Raw genomic sequence first — 22,174 nt, 5'->3', positions numbered from 1 at the left:
CTGTGCCAAGCCAGTATTATAAATCAACCTGACCATGTGCCAGAATGATTAACCAACCTGACCCTGTGCCAAGCCAGCAGTATAAGGCAACCTGACCATGTGCCAAGCTAGTATTATAAGGCAACCTGACCATGTACCAGCATTATAAACCAATTCAAACCTGTGCCAGCAGACAATATAAACCAACCCGACCCTGTGCCAAGCCAGACCGGTACACCTCCCCTGCCTGTCAAGGTCAAGCCAGCCACAGCCCTGTACCCACCTATGAGAACAAACCGCCCCATCCCTAAACCTGGAACCATGTGACCTTGGACCAATCTACGACCAACCAGCAGGGCAGGCGGCCCCTCACCCTCTGGCGCACACTTCAGCTGTAGTGCCCTTGCCACCCCTCGGGAGGGCGGACGCATCCCTCCGTCAGTGCAGCGCCCCCTCCCTTTAAACTCGAACAGGCAGCACAAGCTTTAGCTGAAACAAAGTCTGCCTGGGCGCCCTGCACTGATGTCTGTGCAGGCAGATAAGAGCGGCGAGCCCCAGCTCCGGGCATGGCACACCCATCTGCCAACTGAAAGAACCCCCTACGCCCCTGCTCTGAACCACCAGGCAAGTTTTAAGTGCCCTTGTGACAGAACAGTCCACCTCTCTAACATGTACCCTAGATGAGGGATCAGACCACCTACATGCTTTGTGTCAGGTAATATGACAGTCCACCTCTGCCTTGTGCCCAGGTGATGGCACAGTCCACCTCTGCCTTGTGCCCAGGTGATGGCACAGTCCACCTCTGCCTTGTGCCCAGGTGATGGCACAGTCCACCTCTGCCTTGTGCCCAGGTGATGGCACAGTCCACCTCTGCCTTGTGCCCAGGTGATGGCACAGTCCACCTCTGCCTTGTGCCCAGGTGATGGCACAGTCCACCTCTGCCTTGTGCCCAGGTGATGGCACAGTCCACCTCTGCTTTGTGCCCTAAGACGACAGACCACCTCTGCTTCGTGCCAGGTAATGGGACAGTCCACCTCTGCTTTGTGCCCAGGTAAGAGGACAGTCCACATCCTGGCTTTGTGCCCAGGTAATGGGAAAGTCCACCTCTGCTTTATGCCCAGGTAAGAGGACAGCCCACATCCTGGCTTTATGCCCAGGTAATAGGACAGTCCACCTCTGCTTTGTGCCCAGGTAAGAGGACAGTCCACATCCTGGCTTTGTGCCCAGGTAATGGGAAAGTCCACCTCTGCTTTATGCCAAGTAATGGGACAGTCCACCTCTGCTTGGTGCCCAGGTAATGGGACAGTCCACCTCTGCTTGGTGCCCAGGTAACGGGACAGTCCACCTCTGCTTGGTGCCCAGGTAACGGGACAGTCCACCTCTGCTTTGTGCCCAGGTAAGAGGGCAATATACCTCTGCTTTGTGCCCAGGTAAAGGGACAGTCCGCCTATGCTTTGTGCCCAGGTAAGAGGGCAATATACCTCTGCTTTGTGCCCAGGTAAAGGGACAGTCCGCCTATGCTTTGAGCCAGGTAAGGGGATAGTCCACCTCAGCTTTTTGCCCAGGTAATGTGGCAGTCTACACCTCTGCGTTTTGCTCAGTAATGGGACAGTCACGCCCTGGCTGTGTACCCAGGTAAGAGGACAGTCCATATCCTGGCTGTGTACCGAGGTAAGAGGACAGTCCACATTCTGGCTTTATGCCCAGGTAATGGGAAAGTCCACCTCTGCTTTATGCCCAGGTAAGAGGACAGCCCACATCCTGGCTTTATGCCCAGGTAATGGGACAATCCACCTCTGCTTTGTGCCACGTAATGGGACAGTCCACCTCTGCTGTCTGTCCAGGTAACAGGACAGTCCACCTCTGCTGTCTGTCCAGGTAACAGGACAGTCCACCTCTGCTTTGTGCCCAGGTAAGAGGGCAGTATACCTCTGCTTTGTGCCCAGGTAAGAGGGCAGTATACCTCTGCTTTGTGCCCAGGTAAGAGGGCAGTATACCTCTGCTTTGTGCCCAGGTAATGGGACAGTCCACCTATGCTGGGTATCTAGGTATTAGGACAGTCCACCGTTGTGTGTGTGTGTGTGTGTGTCCAGGTAATGGGACAGTCCACTTCTGCTTTGTGCCCAGGTAATAGGACAGTCAATCTCTGCTTTGTGCCAGGTAATGGGACACTCCTCCTCTGCTTTGTACCCAGGTAAGAGGACAGTCCACTTCTGCTTTGTGCTCAGGTAAGAGGACAGTCTTTATCCTTGCTTTGTGCCCTGGTAATAGGCACTCCTCCTGAGCTTTGTACCCAGGTAAGAGGACAGTCCACATCCTGGCTTTATGCCTAGGTAATGGGACAGTCCACATCCTGGCTTATGCCCAGGTAATGGGACAGTCCACATCCTGGCTTATGCCCAGGTAATGGGACAGTCCACATCCTGGCTTTATGTTCAGGTAAGAGGACAGTCCACCTCTGCTTTGTGTTCAGGTAAGAGGACAGTCCTCATCCTGGCTTTGTGCCCTGGTAGGAGGACAGTCCACCACTGCTGTGTGCCCAGGTAATGGGACAGTCCACCACTGCTGTGTGCCCAGGTAATGGGACAGTCCACCACTGCTTTGTGCCCAGGTAATGGGACAGTCCACCTCAGCTTTTTACCCAGGTAATGTGGCAGTCTACACCTCTGCTTTTCACTCCGGTAATGGGGCAGTCACACCCGGGCTGTGTGCCCAGGTAAGAGGGCAGTCACACCCGGGCTGTGTGCCCAGGTAAGAGGGCAGTCACACCCGGGCTGTGTGCCCAGGTAAGAGGGCAGTCACACCCGGGCTGTGTGCCCAGGTAAGAGGGCAGTCCACCCCTGGGCTGTGTGCCCAGGTCAGGCCTCATCCTAGCTTTATGCCCAGGTAATGGGACCGTCCACCTCTGCTTTGTGCCCAAGTAAGAGGACAGTCCACATCCTGGCTTTGTGCCCAAGTAATAGAACAGTCCACCACTGCTTTGTGCCCAGGTAAGAGGGCAGTCCACCTCTGCTTTGTGCCAAGGTAATGGTACGGTCCACCTCTGCTTTGTGCCAAGGTAAAGGACAGTCCACCTCTGCTTTTTGCCCAGGTAATGGGGCAGTCACACCCGGGCTGTGTGCCCAGGTAAGAGGGCAGTCACACCCGGGCTGTGTGCCCAGGTAAGAGGGCAGTCACACCCGGGCTGTGTGCCCAGGTAAGAGGGCAGTCACACCCGGGCTGTGTGCCCAGGTAAGAGGGCAGTCCACATCCTGGCTATGTACCCAGGTCAGTCCTCATCCTAGCTTTATGCCCAGGTAATGGGACAGTCCACCTCTGCTTTGTGCCCAAGTAAGAGGACAGTCCACATCCTGGCTTTGTGCCCAAGTAAGAGGGCAGTCCACCACTGCTGTGTGTCCAGGTAATGGTATGGTCCACTTCTGCTTTGTGCCAAGGTAAAGGACAGTCCACCTCTGCTTTTTGCCCAGGTAATGGGGCAGTCTACACATCTGCTTTTTGCTCACGTAATGGTACAGCTCACCTCTGCTTTGTGCCCTGGCTGTGTGCCCAGGTAAGAGGACAGTCCACATCCTGGCTGTGTACCCAGGTAAGAGGACAGTCCACATCCTGGCTGTGTACCCAGGTAAGAGGACAGTCCACATCCTAGCTTTATGCCCAGGTAATGGGACAGTCCACCAATGCTGTGTGGCCAGGTAAGAGGACAGTCCACATCCTGGCTGAGTGCCCAGGTAATAGGATAGTCCACATCCTGGCTTTGTGCTGGGTAAAAGCCAACCTTGGTCATGGCACACACAAGCTGTACTCGTACCCAGGTAAGAGCCGCCTGCCACCACATACACTAGAATATAACCCCCCTAACATAACAGCAACGCTCTGTTCACTCACCGGTTACATTCATTACGTGCCAAATATAAGGACTGGGACAGCACAAGGTATGTGCCCGGTATCTGGACAGCGCGGCCATCCTCACCGGGCATTTACTAACCCACAGTCTACACTGGCAGCAGCAGATGCCATTTCTGTGCCTGCCTGACACTGCAAAATGCCACGCACTGCTAATTTGTTTGGAAAACGCTATTTCCCACTCCTTTCTCCATGTTACATACATACTGAGCTGAAATGCCAATGCTCCGTTGTAGGAAAGTACCATCTTGCCTGGCATGTTACCCCCATATTTCACTGTATATATGTTGTTTTAGTGTATGTGTCACTGGGACCCTGCCAGCCAGGGCCCCAGTGCTCATAAATGTGCCCTGTATGTGTTCCCTGTGTGATGAATAACTGTCTCACTGAGGCTCTGCTAACCAGAACCTCAGTGGTTATGCTCTCTCTGCTTTCTAAATTGTCACTAACAGGCTAGTGACCAATTTCACCAATTTACATTGGCATACTGGAACACCCTTATAATTCCCTAGTATATGGTACTGAGGTACCCAGGGTATTGGGGTTCCAGGAGATCCCTATGGGATGCAGCATTTCTTTTGCCACCCATAGGGAGCTCTGACAATTCTTACACAGGCCTGCCACTGCAGCCTGAGTGACATAACGTCCACGTTATTTCACAGCCATTTACCACTGCACTTAAGTAACTTATAAGTCACCTATATGTCTAACCTTCACCTGGTGAAGGTTGGGTGCTAAGTTACTTAGTGTGTGGGCACCCTGGCACTAGCCAAGGTGCCCCCACATTGTTCAGGGCAAATTCCCCGGACTTTGTGAGTGCGGGGACACCATTACACGCGTGCACTATACATAGGTCACTACCTATGTATAGCGTCACAATGGTAACTCCGAACATGGCCATGTAACATGTCTAAGATCATGGAATTGTCACCCCAATGCCATTCTGGCATTGGGGAGACAATTCCATGATCCTCCGAGTCTCTAGCACAGACCCAGGTATTGCCAAACTGCCTTTCCCGGGGTTTCACTGCAGCTGCTGCTGCCAACCCCTCAGACAGGTTTCTGCCCTCCTGGGGTCCAGCCAGGCCTGGCCCAGGAAGGCAGAACAAAGGACTTCCTCAGAGAGAGGGTGTTACACCCTCTCCCTTTGGAAAAAGGTGTCAGGGCTGGGGAGGAGTAGCCTCCCCCAGCCTCTGGAAATGCTTTGATGGGCACAGATGGTGCCCATCTCTGCATAAGCCAGTCTACACCGGTTCAGGGATCCCCCAGCCCTGCTCTGGCGCGAAACTGGACAAAGGAAAGGGGAGTGACCACTCCCCTGACCTGCACCTCCCAGGGGAGATGCCCAGAGCTCCTCCAGTGTGCTCCAGACCTCTGCCATCTTGGAAACAGAGGTGCTGCTGGCACACTGGACTGCTCTGAGTGGCCAGTGTCAGCAGGTGACGTCAGAGACTCCTTCTGATAGGCTCTTACCTGTGTTGCTAGCCTATCCTCCTTCCTAGGTAGCCAAACCTCCTTTTCTGGCTATTTAGGGTCTCTGCTTTGGGGAATTCTTTAGATAACGAATGCAAGTGCTCATCAGAGTTCCTCTGCATCTCCCTCTTCACCTTCTGCCAAAGGATCGACCGCTGACTGCTCAGGACGCCTGCAAAACCGCAACAAAGTAGCAAAGACGACTACTGCAACCTTGTATCGCTGATCCTGCCGCCTTCTCGACTGTTTTCCTGGTGGTGCATGCTCTGGGGGTAGCCTGCCTCCTTCTTGCACCAGGAGCTCTGAAGAAATCTCCCGTGGGACGATGGAATCCTCCACCTGCAACCGCAGGCAACAAAAGACTGCATCACCGGTCCTCTGGGTCCCCTCTCAGCACGACAAGCGTGGTCCCTGGAACTCAGCAACTCTGTCCAAGTCACTCCCACAGTCCAGTGACTCTTCAGTCCAAGTTTGGTGGAGGTAAGTCCTTGCCTCCCCACGCTAGACTGCATTGCTGGGTACCGCGTGATTTGCAGCTGCTCCGGCTCCTGTGCACTCTTCCAGGATTTCCTTCGTGCACAGCCAAGCCTGGGTCCCCGACACTCTAACCTGCAGTGCACAACCTTCTGAGTTGTCCTCCGGCGTCGTGGGACTCCCTTTTGTGTCTTCGGGTGAGCTCTGGTTCATTCCTCTTCCAAGTGCCTATTCCTGTACTTCTGCGGGTGCTGCCTGTTTCTGTGAGGGCTCCCTGACTTGCTGGGCGCCCCCCCCTCTGTCTCCTCATCCGAGTGGCGACATCCTGGTCCCTCCTGGGCCACAGCAGCATCCAAAAACCCTAACCGCGACCCTTGCAGCTAGCAAGGCTTGTTTGCGGTCTTTCTGCGTGGGAACACCTCTGCAAGCCTCTACACGACGTGGGACATCCATCCTCCAAAGGGGAAGTTTCTAGCCCTCTTCGTTCTTGCAGAATCCACAGCTTCTACCATCCGGTGGCAGCTTCTTTGCACCCTCAGCTGGCATTTCCTGGGCATCTGCCCACTCTCGACTTTGTCGCGACTCTTGGACTTGGTCCCCTTGTTCCACAGGTACTCTCGTCCAGAAATCCACTGGTTGCTTTGCTGGTGTCGGTCTTCCTTGCAGAATTCCCCTATCACGACTTCTGTGCTCTCTGGGGAATATAGGTGCACTTTACACCTACTTTTCAGGGTCTTGGGGTGGGCTATTTTTCTAACCCTCACTGTTTTCTTACAGTCCCAACGACCCTCTACAAGCTCACATAGGTTTGGGGTCCATTCGTGATTCGCATTCCACTTTTGGAGTATATGGTTTGTGTTGCCCCTATACCTATGCGCTCCTATTGCAACCTACTTTAACTTTACATTGCTTGCATTACTTCCTTTTGCTATTACTGCATATTTTTGGTATTGTGTACATATATCTTGTGTATATTTGGCATCCTCATACTGAGGGTACACACTGAGATACTTTTGGCATATTGTCAAAAATAAAGTACCTTTATTTTTAGTATATCTGTGTATTGTGTTTTCTTATGATATTGTGCATATGACACCAGTGGTATAGTAGGAGCTTTGCATGTCTCCTAGTTCAGCCTAAGCTGCTCTGCTATAGCTACCTTCTATCAGCCTAAGCTGCTAGAAACACCTCTTCTACACTAATAAGGGATAACTGGACCTGGTACAGAGTGCAAGTACCCCTTGGTACCCACTACAAGCCAGGCCAGCCTCCTACATCCGTCCACAACCTCTGTGCCAGAACTTTAAATACACATGAAAAGCAGCAACCTGTGCTTGGGATTGGGTTGATAACTCGTTTTAGGTTTATTTCTATTAACACATTTTAGAACTGTTTTAAGTACATTGAAAACGCTTTGCATTATAGCGCATTAAGAGGCATTTTAAACACACAGCCATGTTGTATTTCAGTGCGGTATAGTGCACGTTCAGTCTGCCTGTTCAAGTGGGCATAGCCTCATTCTGAAGCTGGCACAGTCCAGTGAGGACCGCAGGTACCTTGAACTCAGATGTTCACTGGGCCCATCTGCACCTTCCTCGCAGGGCGCCTCGCGAGCCTTGCAAATGCACACTAGGGACTAACTTCAGTGTTGGTTTAATCATGTGACACCCCCCCCCCTTTATTGTGCTGAAGAACATATATAAAAACACTGCACTAAATCCAGCATGATGTGCCCCTAAGTGTCAGACGGTGAAGTGCTGGTCCCCGACATTGCAAACTCACGGAGAAGGGCTCTGCTCCTTGCTGTATTTTTGCATTAAACATGTGTAAGAGTTCTCCAGAGAGAGTTTTATTTCTGTATGCTAAGGATGGGGTGGGCATGTCGGGGGCAGCCCCCTCACACTCAGGCGCCCACCTCACAGGAGCAGCAGTCCAGGCTGAATGTCAGTAGCACTGCCTCTGGGGTGAGGAGAATTAGCATACAGCCTCACACAGGTGATATGTCCTATGGGTGGAATTAGCTCAGACTGTGTAATCAGTGCCCGGCGGCATTTCCCACAAGTCTGTGCGCCTGCAACCAGGTGATGAGACGCAGACTGACACCTGAGCCCCGGACCTGCAGATCAGGCCTTCCAAAAGGCCTCGGCATTATATACACATGTATTATTCTAGTGCTTTCATACACCAGGAGGGCCCCAAAGCGCCTGGTAGTCGAGAAGATATAGTAATTGAAGCGCTGTAATGTGCAGCAGGTCCACGGGCGCCTTTCCCCTGCACGGCTGAAAGTGACCAGAAGGCGGTAGTGACCTCCTGGGCGTAAACGCCCCGCCTTGACCGCATCAGTAACCCGTCGCTGATGGCATCAGTGCGCACAGAGGGCAGGGAGCCCAGTGACCCACCCCGTGGGCACACGAGAGGCAGGAATACACTAAGATGAAAGACTTGAAGGAGTCCTCTCACCAGGGATCGACAGGAAGTGACATCACTAGCAGGCGAGTGGCATGAGTGGCCCAACCCTTCATTAAGGATTGGCAGTGCTTAATTTGAGCCGGTGGTTTCTGGTGCTCAGCACCAGCAGTTAATTGTCAACTCCGGCACTAATGACAGTCTGACACATGGTGGCGCTGTCAGTCAAATGTAGAGATGAGCACAACAGCTGTTCAATACACAACAAAAAAAGAATAATGCCACGCAGGCCGTGGTTATGGCTTCGGGGGCCTGGACCGGTCACACTTTTAGGAGTGGGATGGTTGCCAGTGTTTCGGTGCTGCCATTGGCTGCTGTGGCGGGGGTGGAGGAGGTGGTGGTGGGGGGGTGGGGCTGGTGGAAACTGGAGTAGCCTCTTCACCAGGGCCCGGGCACTTTAGTTTTTTTTTTTTTTTACAAATCAAGCAGTGAGGGTTGGAGGTGCACAGCGCTGTACGTAGGGCCTCCCCGCACATGTACCCACATGGTAATAGATAATATACACTGCCTCGGCATCCCTGAATAAAGGTCCAATAGGAAGGCCAGCCAGGTGCCAGCGGGGAGACCGCTGTGTGGTAAAACTCTGTTAATGCACCGCGGATCCGTCACTGCGCCAGTGTGAGGATGGCAGAGGGCCAGGGCACGGTGCCAGCTCTCCAGGCAGCCCTTCCGCACCGAGGGGGCAGGAGGAGGGGGTACCGAGAACCCCACATCTGTGGAGCCTGCACCTGCCCCCCCCCCGGTCACCACCCCTCCCATGCCACTCACGCGACCTCTGCTGCCAGCTGCAAGCCCAGGTGCCAACGTGCCAAGGGAAGGATGAACCACGAAGCACTGAAAACAGAACTGCTGCATCAGGCGAGAAGGCGCCAAAATACCAAACAAACCAAAATTACCAATAATGTTCTGAGGAAGCAGCAAGTAAAAAACACTGCAGGTTCCCAAGACAGCCGGATGCCCAAAGAAACCGTTTTACAATGAATTACGGGAGATTGTTTGACCAAGCCCAGCCAGGGGCAGTAGGAGCGATGCAAAGAGAACGGTTTCAAACAACCTCGACTAAGCGAGGACAAAACACAACACAGTGGAGAACCCTTAACGTGAGCAGAGGAGGAAAGAGAAGGTGAAATCCCCCACCCCCTGCCATCTGTGACTGGGGTACCTTTCCCCCCACAATCAGGACCTGAGCGCAAGCCGGAGAAGGGCACTGCCTGGACATACAATTGTAAAACCCCATCTTTTAAATTCACGAACTTCAGGTGCAAGCTGAACTAAAAAAAAGAAAAAAAGGTTTCTCTCCCAATTGCTCTCTGCTGTGATACTTTTTTTCTCGAAGGCCAACAAAAGTCTCATGTTGTCGCCCATTTTTGGGCTCATTAGGTGATGTTGCCAACACATTTCAAGACTAGAAACACAGAAAACCCACATACAATATTTGTGTTCCACACTAGATCAAGTCATCTTCAGATATACCTTAAAAAATGAAATAGAATTACTTCTAATAAAAATTATTCTGGATATCATCTGCCATACAAAAATTGCTGTCGATAAGCTGCAGATACGAAAGCATAAAAACAATGTGTGTGGTTACCTTAAGGACGAAGGACCGCAACAGCACTGGCGCAAACCAGCGACGCGTCAACTAGAAGGTGAAAGTCAGCCATGACCGGTGAAGCCAAGCCTCAAAGACCAAAGCCAAGGTTCCAAGACCAAAGCCAGCCATGACCCTACCAGCACACACCGGTGAAGCCAAGCCTCAAAGACCAAAGCCAGCCATGACCCTACCAGCACACACCGGTGAAGCCAAGCCTCAAAGACCAAAGCCAGCCATGACCCTACCAGCACACACCGGTGAAGCCAAGCCTCAAAGATCAAAGCCAAGGCTCGAAGACCAAAGTCAGCCATGAGCCTACCAGCAAAGCCACAACTAGAAGGCAAAAGCCAACTGTCACTCTACCAGCATCCCACCGGTGAAGCCAAGGCTCAAAGACAAATGGCAGCTTTGACCCAACCGGCACACACCAGCAAAGCCAAGACTAGAAGACAAAAGCCAGACTTCACCTTACCGGCACACACCGGTGAAGCCAAGGCTCACAGACTAAAGCCAGCCTTGACCCTACTGGTGTACACCAGCAAAGCCAAGGCTCGAAGACCAAAACCAGCAGCGACCCTACCAGCACACACCGTAGAAGCCAAGGCTCAAAGACCAAATCCAGCAATTAGCATACTGGCACACACCGGTGAAGCCAAAGCCAGCCATGATCCTAAGGGCACACACTGGTGAAGCCAAGGCTCAAAGACCAAAGCCAGCCATAAGCCTACCGGCACACACCAGTGAAGCTCAGGCTCAGAGACCAAATCCAGCAAATAGCATACCGGCACACACAGGTGAAGCCAAAGCCAGCCATGATCCTAATGGCACACACTAGTGAAGCCAAGGCTCAAAGACCAATGAAACCAAGGCTGAAAGACAAAACTCAGCCATGACCCTGCCAGCACACACTGGTGAAGCCAAGGCTCAAAGACCAAAGCCAGCCATGAGCCTACTGGCACACACCAGTGAAGCCAAGGCTCAAAGGCCAAATCCAGCGATGAGCATACCAGCACACACCGGTGAAGCCAAGGCTCAGAGACCAAAGCTTGCCATGACCCTACTGGCACACACAGGTGAAGCCAAGGCTCAAAGACAAAAGCCAACCTTGACCCTACCAGCACACACCGGTGAAGCCAAGGCTCAAAGACCAAAGCAAGCCATGACCCTACCGGCACACAACGGTGAAGCCAAGGATCAAAGACCAATGAAGCCAAGGCTCAAAGATCAAAGTCAGCCATTAACCTACCAGCACGGTTCAGTGAATTCAAGGCTCAAAGATCAAAGCCAGCCATGACCCTACCAGCACACACCAGTGAAGCCAAGGCTCAAAGACCAAAGCCAGCCATGACCCTATCGGCACACACTGGCAATGCCAAGGCTAAAGGACCAAAGCCAGCCATGACCCTACAAGCACATACCGGTGAAGCCAAGGCTCAAAGACCAAAGCCAGTCATGACCCTACTGGCACACACTGCGCAAAGTCAAGGTTCAAAGACCAAAGCCAGTCTTTACCCTACAGGCACACAGCAGCAAAGGCAAGGCTAGAAGACAAAAGCCAACCGTGACCCTACTGGCACACACTGGCAAAGACAAGGCTAGAAAACCAAGGCCAGTTGTGTCCCTATCGACATACATCGGCAAAGCCTGGACTAGAAGACGAAAATCATCCATGACCCTACCATCACACTCCAGCAAAGCTGAGTCTAGCAGACCAAATCCAGCCACGACTAACAGCACACACCAACAAAGCCAGGCCTCAAAAACCAAGGCCAGATGTGACCCTACCGGCGCACACGGGCAAAGCCAAGGCTAGAAGACAAACGTGAACCTTGACCCTACTGGCACACAGCGGCAAAGCCAAGACTCGAGGACCAAAGCCAACCGTGGCCATACTGGCACACAGCAGCGGAGCCAAGACTAGAAGGCGCAAGTCAGCCATGACTCTACCGACACACACGGCATAGCCAAGGCTCAAAGACCAAAGCCTACCGTGACTGTCTGCACACACTGGCAAGCCAAGGCTCAAAGACCAAAATCAACAGTGACCCTACTGGCATAGACCTGCAAAGCAAAGGCTCAAAGACAAAAGCCAACCCTGACCCTACCAGCATAGACCTGCAAAGCAAAGGTTCAAAAACCAAGACCAGTTTTGACCCTACCGGCATACATCAGCAAAGCATCAACTAGAAGATGAAAGCCAGCCGTGACCCCACCACACAAAGCCAAGGCTTAAAAACCAAGACCAGCTGGGACCCTGCTGGCGTACACCTGTAAAGCCTAGACTAGCAGGCCAAAGCCAGCCGTGACTCTCCAGAACACACCAGCAAAGCCAAGACGAGAAGATGAAAGCCAGCCTTAACCCTACTGGAATACACCGGCAAAGCCAAGGCTCGAAAACCAAGGCCAGCTGTGACCCTACCGGCATACACTGGCAAAGCCTAGACTAGCACACCAAAGCCAGCCATGACTCTATTGGCAGGCAGCGGCAAAACCAAGACTCAAAGACAAAAGCAAGCCTTGACCCTACCGGCACACAATGACAAAGCCAAGGCTCAAAAACTAAGACCAGCTGTGGCCCTGCCACCATACACCAGCAAAGCCTAGACTAGAAGACCAAAGCGAGCCATTACCCTGCCGGCACACACCAGCAAAGCTCAAGTAGAACATCAAAGACATCCATATCCATACTGGCACATTCCGGAAAAGCCAAGGCTTGATAACCAAAGCCAATTGTGACTCTACCAGCAAAGTCAAGGCTTGAAAACCAAGGCCAGCTGTGACCCTACAGCCACAGCCTAGACTGGAGGATGAAAGCCAGCCTGGCCCTGCCAACATACCCCAGCAAAGCCTAGACTTGACGATGAAAGCCAGCCGGGACTCTATTGGCATACAGAGGCAAAGCCAAGGCTCGAAAACAGAGGCCATCTGTGACCCTAATGACAAAGCCACAACTAGAAGATCAAAGCCAGCAGTGACCCTGCTGGCATACACCAGCGAAACCTAGACTAGAATACCAAAGCCAGTGTGATGCCCCCACCCCCTCCGAAGCCTCCACCCGGCACACCCCCGCAAAGCCAAGGCTCAAGGACCAAAGCCAGCCATGGCCCTACCGGCACACACTGGTGAAGCCATGGCTCAAAGATCAAAGCCAGCCATGACCCTACCTGCACCCTCCGGTGAATTCAAGGCTCAAAGACCAAAGCCAGGTAAGACCCAACCAGCACACACCGGTGAATCCAAGGCTCAAAGATCAAAGCCAGCCTTGACCCTACCGGCACACACTGGTGAAGCCATGGCTCAAAGATCAAAGCCAGCCATTAACCTACCTGCACCCTTCGGTGAATTCAAGGCTCAAAGACCAAAGCCAGGCAAGACCCAACCAGCACACACCGGTGAATCCAAGGCTCAAAGACCAAAGCCAGCCTTGACCCTACCGGCACACACTGGTGAAGCCAAGGCTCAAAGCCCAATGAAGCCGTGGCTCAAAGATCAAAGCCAGCCATTAACCTACCTGCACCCTCCGGTGAATTCAAGACTCAAAGACCAAAGCCAGCCTTGACCCTACTGGCACACACTGGTGAATCCAAGGCTCAAAGACCAAAGCCAGGCAAGACCCAACCAGCACACACCGTTGAGGCCAAGGCTCAAAGACCAAAGCCAGCCTTGATCCTACCGGCACACACTGTTGAAGCCAAGGGTCAAAGACCAAAGCCAGCCAGTAACCTACCGGCACACATCGTGCAAAGTCAAGGCTCAAAGACCAAAGCCAGCCTTGACCCTACTGGCACACACCAGCAAAGCCAAGGCTCAAGGAGCAAAGCCAGCCACTAACCTACCGGCACACACGGGTGAATTCAAAGCTCAAAGACCAAACCCTACCAACACACACCAGCAAAATCAAGGCTCAAAGACCAAAGCCAGCCTTGACCCTACCGGCACACACCGGTGAATCCAAGGCTCAAAGACCAAAGCCAGCCACTAACCTACCGGCACACACCGGTGAATACAAGGCTCAAAGACCAAAGCCAGCTTTGACCCTACTGGCACGCACCGGTAAAATCAAGGCTCAAAGACCAAAGCCAGCCTTGACCCTACTGGCACACACCAGCAAAGCCAAGGCTCAAGGACCAAAGCCAGCCACTAACCTACCGTCACACACCGGTGAATTCAAAGACCAAAGCCAGCCATGACCCTACTGGCACACACCGGTGAATCCAAGGCTCAAAGACCAAAGCCAGCCACTAACCTACCGTCACACACCGGTGAATTCAAAGCTCAAAGACCAAAGCCAGCCATGACCCTACCGGCACACACCGGTGAATCCAAGGCTCAAGGACCAAAGCCAGCCTTGACCTTACTGGCACACACCTTTGAAGCCAAGCCTCAAAGACCAAAGCCAGCCATGACCCCTTAAGTTTAAACTCTACAATTAATGCAATCAGTATAAACGGCTGACTCAGTGCTCCAACTGGATCAGTCTAATCCCGGCTAATCCGACAGGTGAACGAGTTCAGGAAAAAAAAAAATTGGGGGGCATTAGTGGTCTTGGTGTAGACAGCTACAGCGGTGTGACTGATGTACCCCAATGCTGCTGTCCTCGGGGAGCCACTCCCAAAACCAGAGAGCACCCTTCAAGAGACAGCAGCTAAAGGGGACCCCTCGCAAATTGGGGCACAGGGACACGCACCCCACAAAACTCCAGTGAATCCCTCTACTCGACCATCCCTACCGGCCTCACCCAGCTCGACAGTCACTCCTGAAGCACTTACTGTGCCCTTGGGCACCCGGGGGGGGTTGAAGTAGGTAGGGTTGTGGCTGGAGGAATGAAGCAGCCAGGGGTTGCCCCCCTCGGGCCTGCACACGGGGCAGGTAAGCTGAGGGGGCGTCTTGGAACACTCTGTCCCGGAGAGGGACAGTCAGCGCCTGGGACATCCCCGAGGCAGCGACGGGGTCTGAAGGGACCATCGGATGGGGTAGAGCTGGAGACCGGGTAGGGATCCGAGTAAAGAGCAGGGAAGGGTCTGCGCCTGGCAACCCCTCTCCGCTTTCACTCTCACCTCTCTAAGCACTAGTGAGCAGTACTCGCCGGCTAAGCGCCATGAACTCCGGAAGGATTCCTTTTAGGCGCTATACAGGAAGGCACTACAGGTGTTCCAGGCGGGTCTTTACCTGCAGTGAGACACCACCGCGTGGGATGGGGCAGCAGTGGGCACACGCCGGCGGCCGGGGAGGTTTACACTAACAGTATGAGGGCGGCCAAGAGCTGTAACCCGAGGCGCTATACTCTGCCAGGCGCGGCTCTTGCACCCTCACGGAAGCCACGAGCTGCGCATTCCTGACACGGGAGAGTTCACTCCAGCTTGGCGCGTAAAGCGCTGCGTGATCACAGCGCGCCTGAGGCCATAGAGCGCTAAAAGAGGCCCAGGGCTCGGAAACACGACGTCAGCAGCGTAGAATATAGAAATATGACCGCATCGGCGGCATCTGCACATCCGTAGTGTGGGCTGAAATATATACATATAAGTGCAAACAACATTTTGCACAGCAGGCCCCAGCCGCTTGGCACTGATGCAACTGCAGGGACAACTCACCCTTTCAACCTTCCGAAGTCGACAAGCGAGTACCCAAGGGCGGAAGGATTGCAGTAATACTGTATTGGCAACAAGAAAGAGCTGTGTGCGTTACACGAAGGGTGACCGGAACCGAGGGCACCACGACCCGGGAGGCCTCTGTGTGCCAAGCGTCGATTAGTGCACTAGAGGGTGGCACACACCGGGACACGGGCTGACGGGCAGACATGCCACTTTAAGGTGGACATGCCACCCCTGGCTACATCATTCTTCAGCGAGGGCCTGTGCGCGCGCATTACTTCAAGGCGCTCTGTGGACAAAAGATACCCACTTTAGGACACTAGAGGGGTCCAGAGGGGTGGCTATGGGGGGTGTTATACGAGGTAGGGACGGGGGATACCAGGGCAGCTGCCCCACCTCCAGGAAGGGGGCAGTTCAGGCTCTCAGGGGGATCATGTGTCTTCATTTGTTTAAAAGTTTTGTTTACATGCAGCTCCTCTACCACAGGGGGTGGGATGGGGGAGCTGGACTGGCAGTGGGCCCGGGCCCTCAGTCTTTAGCCGCCCCGGAAGGAGCAGACCCCGAGAGGCCCCCACATCTGGAACACACATCCCAAGAAGTAGCAACTAACAGCTACAAAAAGGCAACCCAAGGTATTTCCAAACATCAGCAGCCTCGGGATGGGAGGGAAACTGTGTTACTCGTCAGGAACACTCTGTGATCGTTGCTACAAACCCGGCGGATGTCACCGCCATGAAGGCCCAGGCGAGGGAGGGCTCCCCGAAAACCTGACTAGGAGACCCCAATAAACCACCGGGGCTGGGGTGTCCAGGGTGCTTAAGATTCAACCACAACCGCTGCACGTGCTGGATAGCTCCTGCTATGACGCTTCCAAGCACTGAGCCCCTCCCAGCAGCTCTCACCATCTAGGAGGGAAGTTCTGGATTTTTTTTTTCTACGTCCTAAAATAACCCTGTAATGCACGTGACAGACCACACTATCCCTCCACGTATCCTCCTAAACCTTTATCTAGAATATTCCTAAGCGTTAACATACAGATAGCTATTCACTGGAAAAAAAACAAAGTTAAAAGTGACATAGGAGAGAATGTCAGTTGCAATATAAAGTAAAGAAAAGCTCTCGGCATAAAGCTTTCGAGCGGATCATTTCATTTTCATAACAGGATTTCTTAGAAAGTGAAAACAGAAATTCCCATATGTAAATGATAAAAAATATACAATTAACTTTGAATAATGGGTAATTCTTTTGTGCAACTCTTGCTTTCTTTGCAGCTATACATTCATGTAATATATATATACATATATTAGTATAAAGACCCCTTTCATATCAGACAGGAACACAACTACCGCTCCTTGGCGAGGCAGGGTCCGTCTGTTTGTTGTGGGCCTTTCCGCGTTATAATAGGATATAAAACCGCCCTGTGCGCAGCTTCTCAGGCGGATCGAGCACCTGGAGAAGGAGGCGCGGGGCGGGCTAGGTTGGGGCGGCAGCTTCGGGTGAGGGGCCTGAGTGGGTGGGATCTGGTGGGGTGCCTCGTGACGCACACACGACGGTGTAAAAGAGGGGTGTAGGTGGGCACTGTGCACGAAACTGGACCCGGGGACGCACGCTGATGGGCTGCCCATGGTGGAATGGTCACTGGGAGGGCCGCATGAGAAGGTACCTGGGTGGTAAACATTACCTGGGTGGCAGTGCACACCTTCACGGTGTGAGCAGTACCGCTGTGGGGAGGACTCAGGAAGATGGGGACACAGGGCAGGGAATGGATCCCAGCTCAGGGTGGAAAGGCAAGCAGAGAATTCAAAGGGGTGAGCGAGGGGGGAGGGGACAGAAATGCATGTGTAGTACGAGGAGTGACTCAGTGTGTGGGAGCGGGAGTGAGGGGAGGGGGGGCTGGAGAATACAAGCGGCCATAAGTATCAAGATACAGTGTGTGTTGGGGGGAATGTAAGAAGGTGACAGAGAGGTGGTGGGTGGAAGGCGGAAACGAGAGACCACCGGTAACCCAAATTTCTATCCCCAATTCCAATTCTTTTCTAGCAGGTGTTATTTCTAATCGATTATCTTCCATGCAGTACTGATGTCTCTGTCTCTCTTCTTAGTAATTCTTTGAAAACAGAAGGTCGAGTTTTTTCCTGACTTCCCAATATTCAGTTGATTTCTCTTCCTCGGCTCCCATCCTTGGCGTAATGTGTGATTCATTTCTTTGCTGACATTGCTTCAAAAGCTCACACTTGTATAGAATGGAATAATATGTGAAGTTCAGCATTTCATTCTCCTTTCAAGTCACCAAGGGCCTGAAGTTATGTTAACCAATTTATATAGCGCATGGCTACCCGGGGGCCTCCCAGCGCGTGGGCACGTCCTCCACAACACTTTCATAAAGGAGATCAGTATAGCCATGGCTTCAGTAGCCGCCTGAAGATTAGTTACCCCTAAGGAAAGAGGTAGCGAGTTCCACAGCTTTGCGCCTAGGTGTGACAGGGATCTTCCACCCCATCTGGCCTTTTTTACTGAGGGAATTATCGGCAAGGCCACTAACGATGACCTAAGATGTCGCAAGGGCTTACAGAAGGTGGCCAAAGAACGAGGCCGTGGGGGCCCTTTATCATGGAAGGACCTATGTATATAGCATAAGGCCTTGATTTGTATTCGCTGCTCCTATGGCAGCCAATGCAAAGTGAGAAATGCCGATCTGACTGATTCATGCTCAGGAATATTGAAGAGCAGTCTAGTGGCCGTATTCTGCACCAGTTGAAGTCTCTTTTTCACATGGTATGGAGACCCGAGAAAGAGGGCATTGCCATAATCCAGGCATGAATTTATCAATGCCTGTATGATTAATCTCTTTGCCATGAACAGAAGGATTCTGAACACCTTCCTAAGGAGTCTGAATATACCAAAGCAAATGGCCGAGATTTTCTTTGCCTGCTGATCCATGGATAGCCACGGATCAAGCCAGATCCCCAGACTCTTAATATACTCCTTGGGAGCTGGAAGATCTCCAAGAAGAGACAGGACGGAGGGGGACAAATTTAACGGGGATTGAGAGCCCAAAAACATGACCTCTGTTTTATCTGCATTAAGTTTAAGTTTTCAGTCTGACATCCAGTTAGATACTGCCCGTAGGCAAGGACAGAATGAACCCACAGAATGGGTTTTAACCATTCCGTGTCTATGGGGTAATCTGTTGATGTATAAGGGCATAAACACATTATCATCAACTCTTCTCATCCGTGCTATCGTTCCATACTTCTCGGTCTACTCTTTCATGCCAGTGCAACTGGTGTTCAATTTTCCTATCCGTCTTGTGTGGAACTGCCTCGGATCTCCTCTTCCATCTCTACCCCTTCCTTCCTGGTCTCCTTTTACATTCTGCAGACAGTTCACATCTGTACACTCAGAATCTGTGCCTCTTTAATAAATGTTCACTCATAAGCTTTCCTCTCTCGCTCAAAAGCCTTGTTGCCTCTGTCTCAAGCCAACTTTCGTTCCTTTTATTTGCTGACATGGCCATTTCCTCCAATTTTGCATCCTTTACTTGTTCACTTCACATTTGTCATCTGTGAAGCTGACCTTCCCCCAGTTTATACGTAATTATGGACCAGATTCGTTTTTTTTTTTTAAATATAACCAGTTGGGTGGTGATGTAAGAAAGAAAAGCGTTTAGAATTGACAACAGGGGAGGACAGAACAGCCCAGGTGGGCTTCAGGAAGGGGTCAGTACAGGGGGAATACAAATTTGAGGGAGGTAAATGCAAACAGTCGGAAAGGGGAGGGGGCGATTAAGAAAGTGGGAGTGATTGGCGGGTTGGGAATGTTAGTAGAGGGGAGTCCTGGGAGACAGTGGAACTGTCAGTGGGGGGGTAACAGTGAGTGAGCGGTGAATGCATATCCTGGAAGGCTCAGGTACTGCATAACGCAAGATGATGTGTCCCCAAGGTGAAGGGGGGCCCTGGAGTCTCAAACACCTCACAGATAACCATTGCCTTGGGCTGAATGGGGATCCACTGATGGTCTGGGGGACCATGTGAGGACGAGACAGGAATGGGGCTTAGATGGGGCATGAGTGCACATTTGTAAGCGGGGCTTTGAGTAGGGGGAGGTGGGTGTTTGTCAATGGGGGGCAGTGAGGGATGAGTGTAATTAGTGGAAGCCGGGGGGTGACTGGAGGTTCGTCGGTCCAGGGCATGGCCGGGTGAAAGCAGGGCCAGCGCAGGGATGCTGGCAAGAGGTACAACGGAGGAGAGGAGGGCTATGAATCTGGGGTCCGCGAGATCAAAAGTGGGGGGCGCACTGGTGCACCGGCGAGGGGGGCATGTAAACTGCATGAAGGCGGGGTGACAGAGGTGCAAATGGGGGGGAGGCCCACAGGCACCGCACACAGTCAAAGCCTCAAGCGCGTCAGCAAGCGGAACCCCCGAAGCAGGCGGGGTGCAAATGCACCCCTGAAAATTCCGCCCCCCAAAACACCCCCGTGCATTCTACCCGATGACAGCTGCGTGCGTTTTCCAACGCATGCATCGCCCTTCCTCGCGCCTGCTGCCCCCCGCCGTACCCCCAAGCGCTGTAAACCAGTGGAGAGCCGCGCCCCCTCCCCCGGGCGCGCGCGCGCTCACCTCTCCCGGGCCCGGAGCTCGCGCTGGCGGCGGCGCAGCCTCTGGGAAGACGGCGAGCACAATCCTCACATTCCCCACGGCTCGCGCCTCCGGCCACGCCCCCCGCACCGCCCATTGGGCTGCAGCGCCCCAGGCCACGCCCCTCACTGACTGGCGGCGCGGCGCCAGCCCCCATCCCTCGTCAGGCTCACGCGCCTGACGGCCATCTTTAATGAGGGCCTAGCTAGCGTAATTTAAGTACAGACCGCGAAAGAGAGGCGTAAGGGTGCATAACATGAAAAACGTATATTTGTAGTAATTATATCTATAAATGTATGATTTTATGACATATTTTAATAATTTCTATAGATATATTTTATTTATTTTCCTCAATTCTTTTTGGATTTATGTATTGGCAATACACTTATTTTCCAGATACTCTGAAACGACGCTCGTATATGCGATTTACTGAAGTTACTTCAATTGTAATTAGTAGTAAATAACTCCTTTCGGACACGGCTGTCTCCCTATTACTTTCCGACCCATCACAAGACCTTCCTTTTAAGTCCTTTTTTAGTTTCACTTCACCCATGTAGACGCATAGGAGCAACAAAAAAAGGGGGAGGGGAGATCCGGCCGGACACGCCCCCATGACTGAACTGGATTGGTTCAACTGTAAGAAAGAGACGGGACCAGTCAAGAGGGTTCTGGTATGGGATTCGTCCGTTGCGCTGATTGACGAGTGGAAAAGATAGAAGGATGATACTACGAGCTTTTTCATTTGAGGAGAGCCGGGGTGTTATGTTGGGTTATTTTTGGATAGCTAATTTGCATATTTAAAGGAACAGTGCCTGTGAAGAAGAGAACTCGTACGACCTCGTTTAATCTCACTTAGGTGTGGTTGAAGAAAATTGCACGTAGTCAAAAAAATGCGCTTGAAACTAATGCCGCTCGCACACTTACTTGGAGGGTTTTCTAACTGTTCTGCATGCACAGCACTGTAAATAATGGTTTGTCGCACCATCAAATGTCCAGGGTATCCTATGTGACGAAGATGGGTTTCGACATGCCATCGCCCTCCCTTCCTCTCTTCCTCTCTTCCTCACTTGAGTGCAGAACTCTGCGAATTATCCCCCACTAGTTGGAATTTGCAGCTGGAGGAGTCACCTCCTCAGTTGTCTATCATCCATCAGCATCCTACCCTTTCAATCCCCAGCACCCCAAGTCAGAGTTTTTTCAACACTCAGCTCATCTGTTTGGAGTCTAGAGACTCAAGGTCACGTTCTTGAGGTCTTGCTCCTCTCATCGGCTCTGTTTTAGGATTAAGATATTTTTATTGACTCTAGAGCTTAAGACAAGTACAGTAATGTCACACACAACCATCAGCAAGTGGTCATCAATAATAGAAAGTGAAGGGAGAGAACTGGGGAAAAAAAACAATGCAAAACAACAAAAGACGCCTCTTTCTATTCTAGGTCATACCAACAGGTCCTTTAACAGGGGTGAATAGGGCCTTGCAATGAAGCTCTATAAAGGTGAGGGCTGTTTTGTCGAGGTGGCGTCGGGCGTGGTCATGTGTAGTATGCGTAGATAAAAAGGGCAGATCAGCTGTCTAAACTCGTCAGAGAGGTAGTCGATGTAGGGGCCCCAGGTCTTAGCAAACAGCGGCATCACTCCTGCAGCCCTCGCTGTGATCTTTTCCATGCCCAAATGTCCCATAATTTATGGAGCCATTCCATATGAGTGGGAATGTCACTCTAGTTCCATCTAGTCAGTAGCAAATGTTTAGCGGCCCCTATCGCCAGCATGATAGCCCTCCCTTTCGGGGATTTAAAAGGATAAGTCAGTGGGTTCGGTAGCCGTAACAGTACATAGTTTAGGAACCTCGGAATGGTAGTTTCATAGATTTCATCTATAGTGAGTACAACGGAGTCCCAGAAGGAGGCAATCTTATGGCAGTGCCACGGAATATGTGTTAATGTGCCCAACTGACCGCATTGTGGTCAGCACCGATCTGTGCTACCGGACTTCCATCCGGCAATCCGCTCTGGTGTATAGTACCAATAATGAGCTATTTTTTTAAAAATTCTTTGGTA

The 22,174-nt window shown here is 52.1% G+C and overlaps 1 protein-coding gene across 1 annotated transcript in view; it reads right to left on the bottom strand.

Moving 5' to 3' along the window:
* The window catches only part of FCHO1 (FCH and mu domain containing endocytic adaptor 1), a 172,241-nt gene extending 152,046 nt beyond the window's left edge, over positions 1–20,195 (bottom strand). The window contains exon 1 of the mRNA XM_069216283.1: positions 20,100–20,195. The gene's annotated coding sequence lies outside the window, so the exon portion shown is untranslated. The remainder of the gene's footprint in view (positions 1–20,099) is intronic.
* Positions 20,196–22,174: the final 1,979 nt, after the last annotated feature.

This window comes from Pleurodeles waltl, chromosome 12 (assembly GCF_031143425.1).
Source record: "Pleurodeles waltl isolate 20211129_DDA chromosome 12, aPleWal1.hap1.20221129, whole genome shotgun sequence".
NCBI classification, from domain to species: Eukaryota; Metazoa; Chordata; class Amphibia; order Caudata; family Salamandridae; genus Pleurodeles; species Pleurodeles waltl.
The sequence above is the reverse complement of the archived record's forward strand: the minus strand, read 5'-3'. Positions and strand labels throughout refer to the sequence as shown.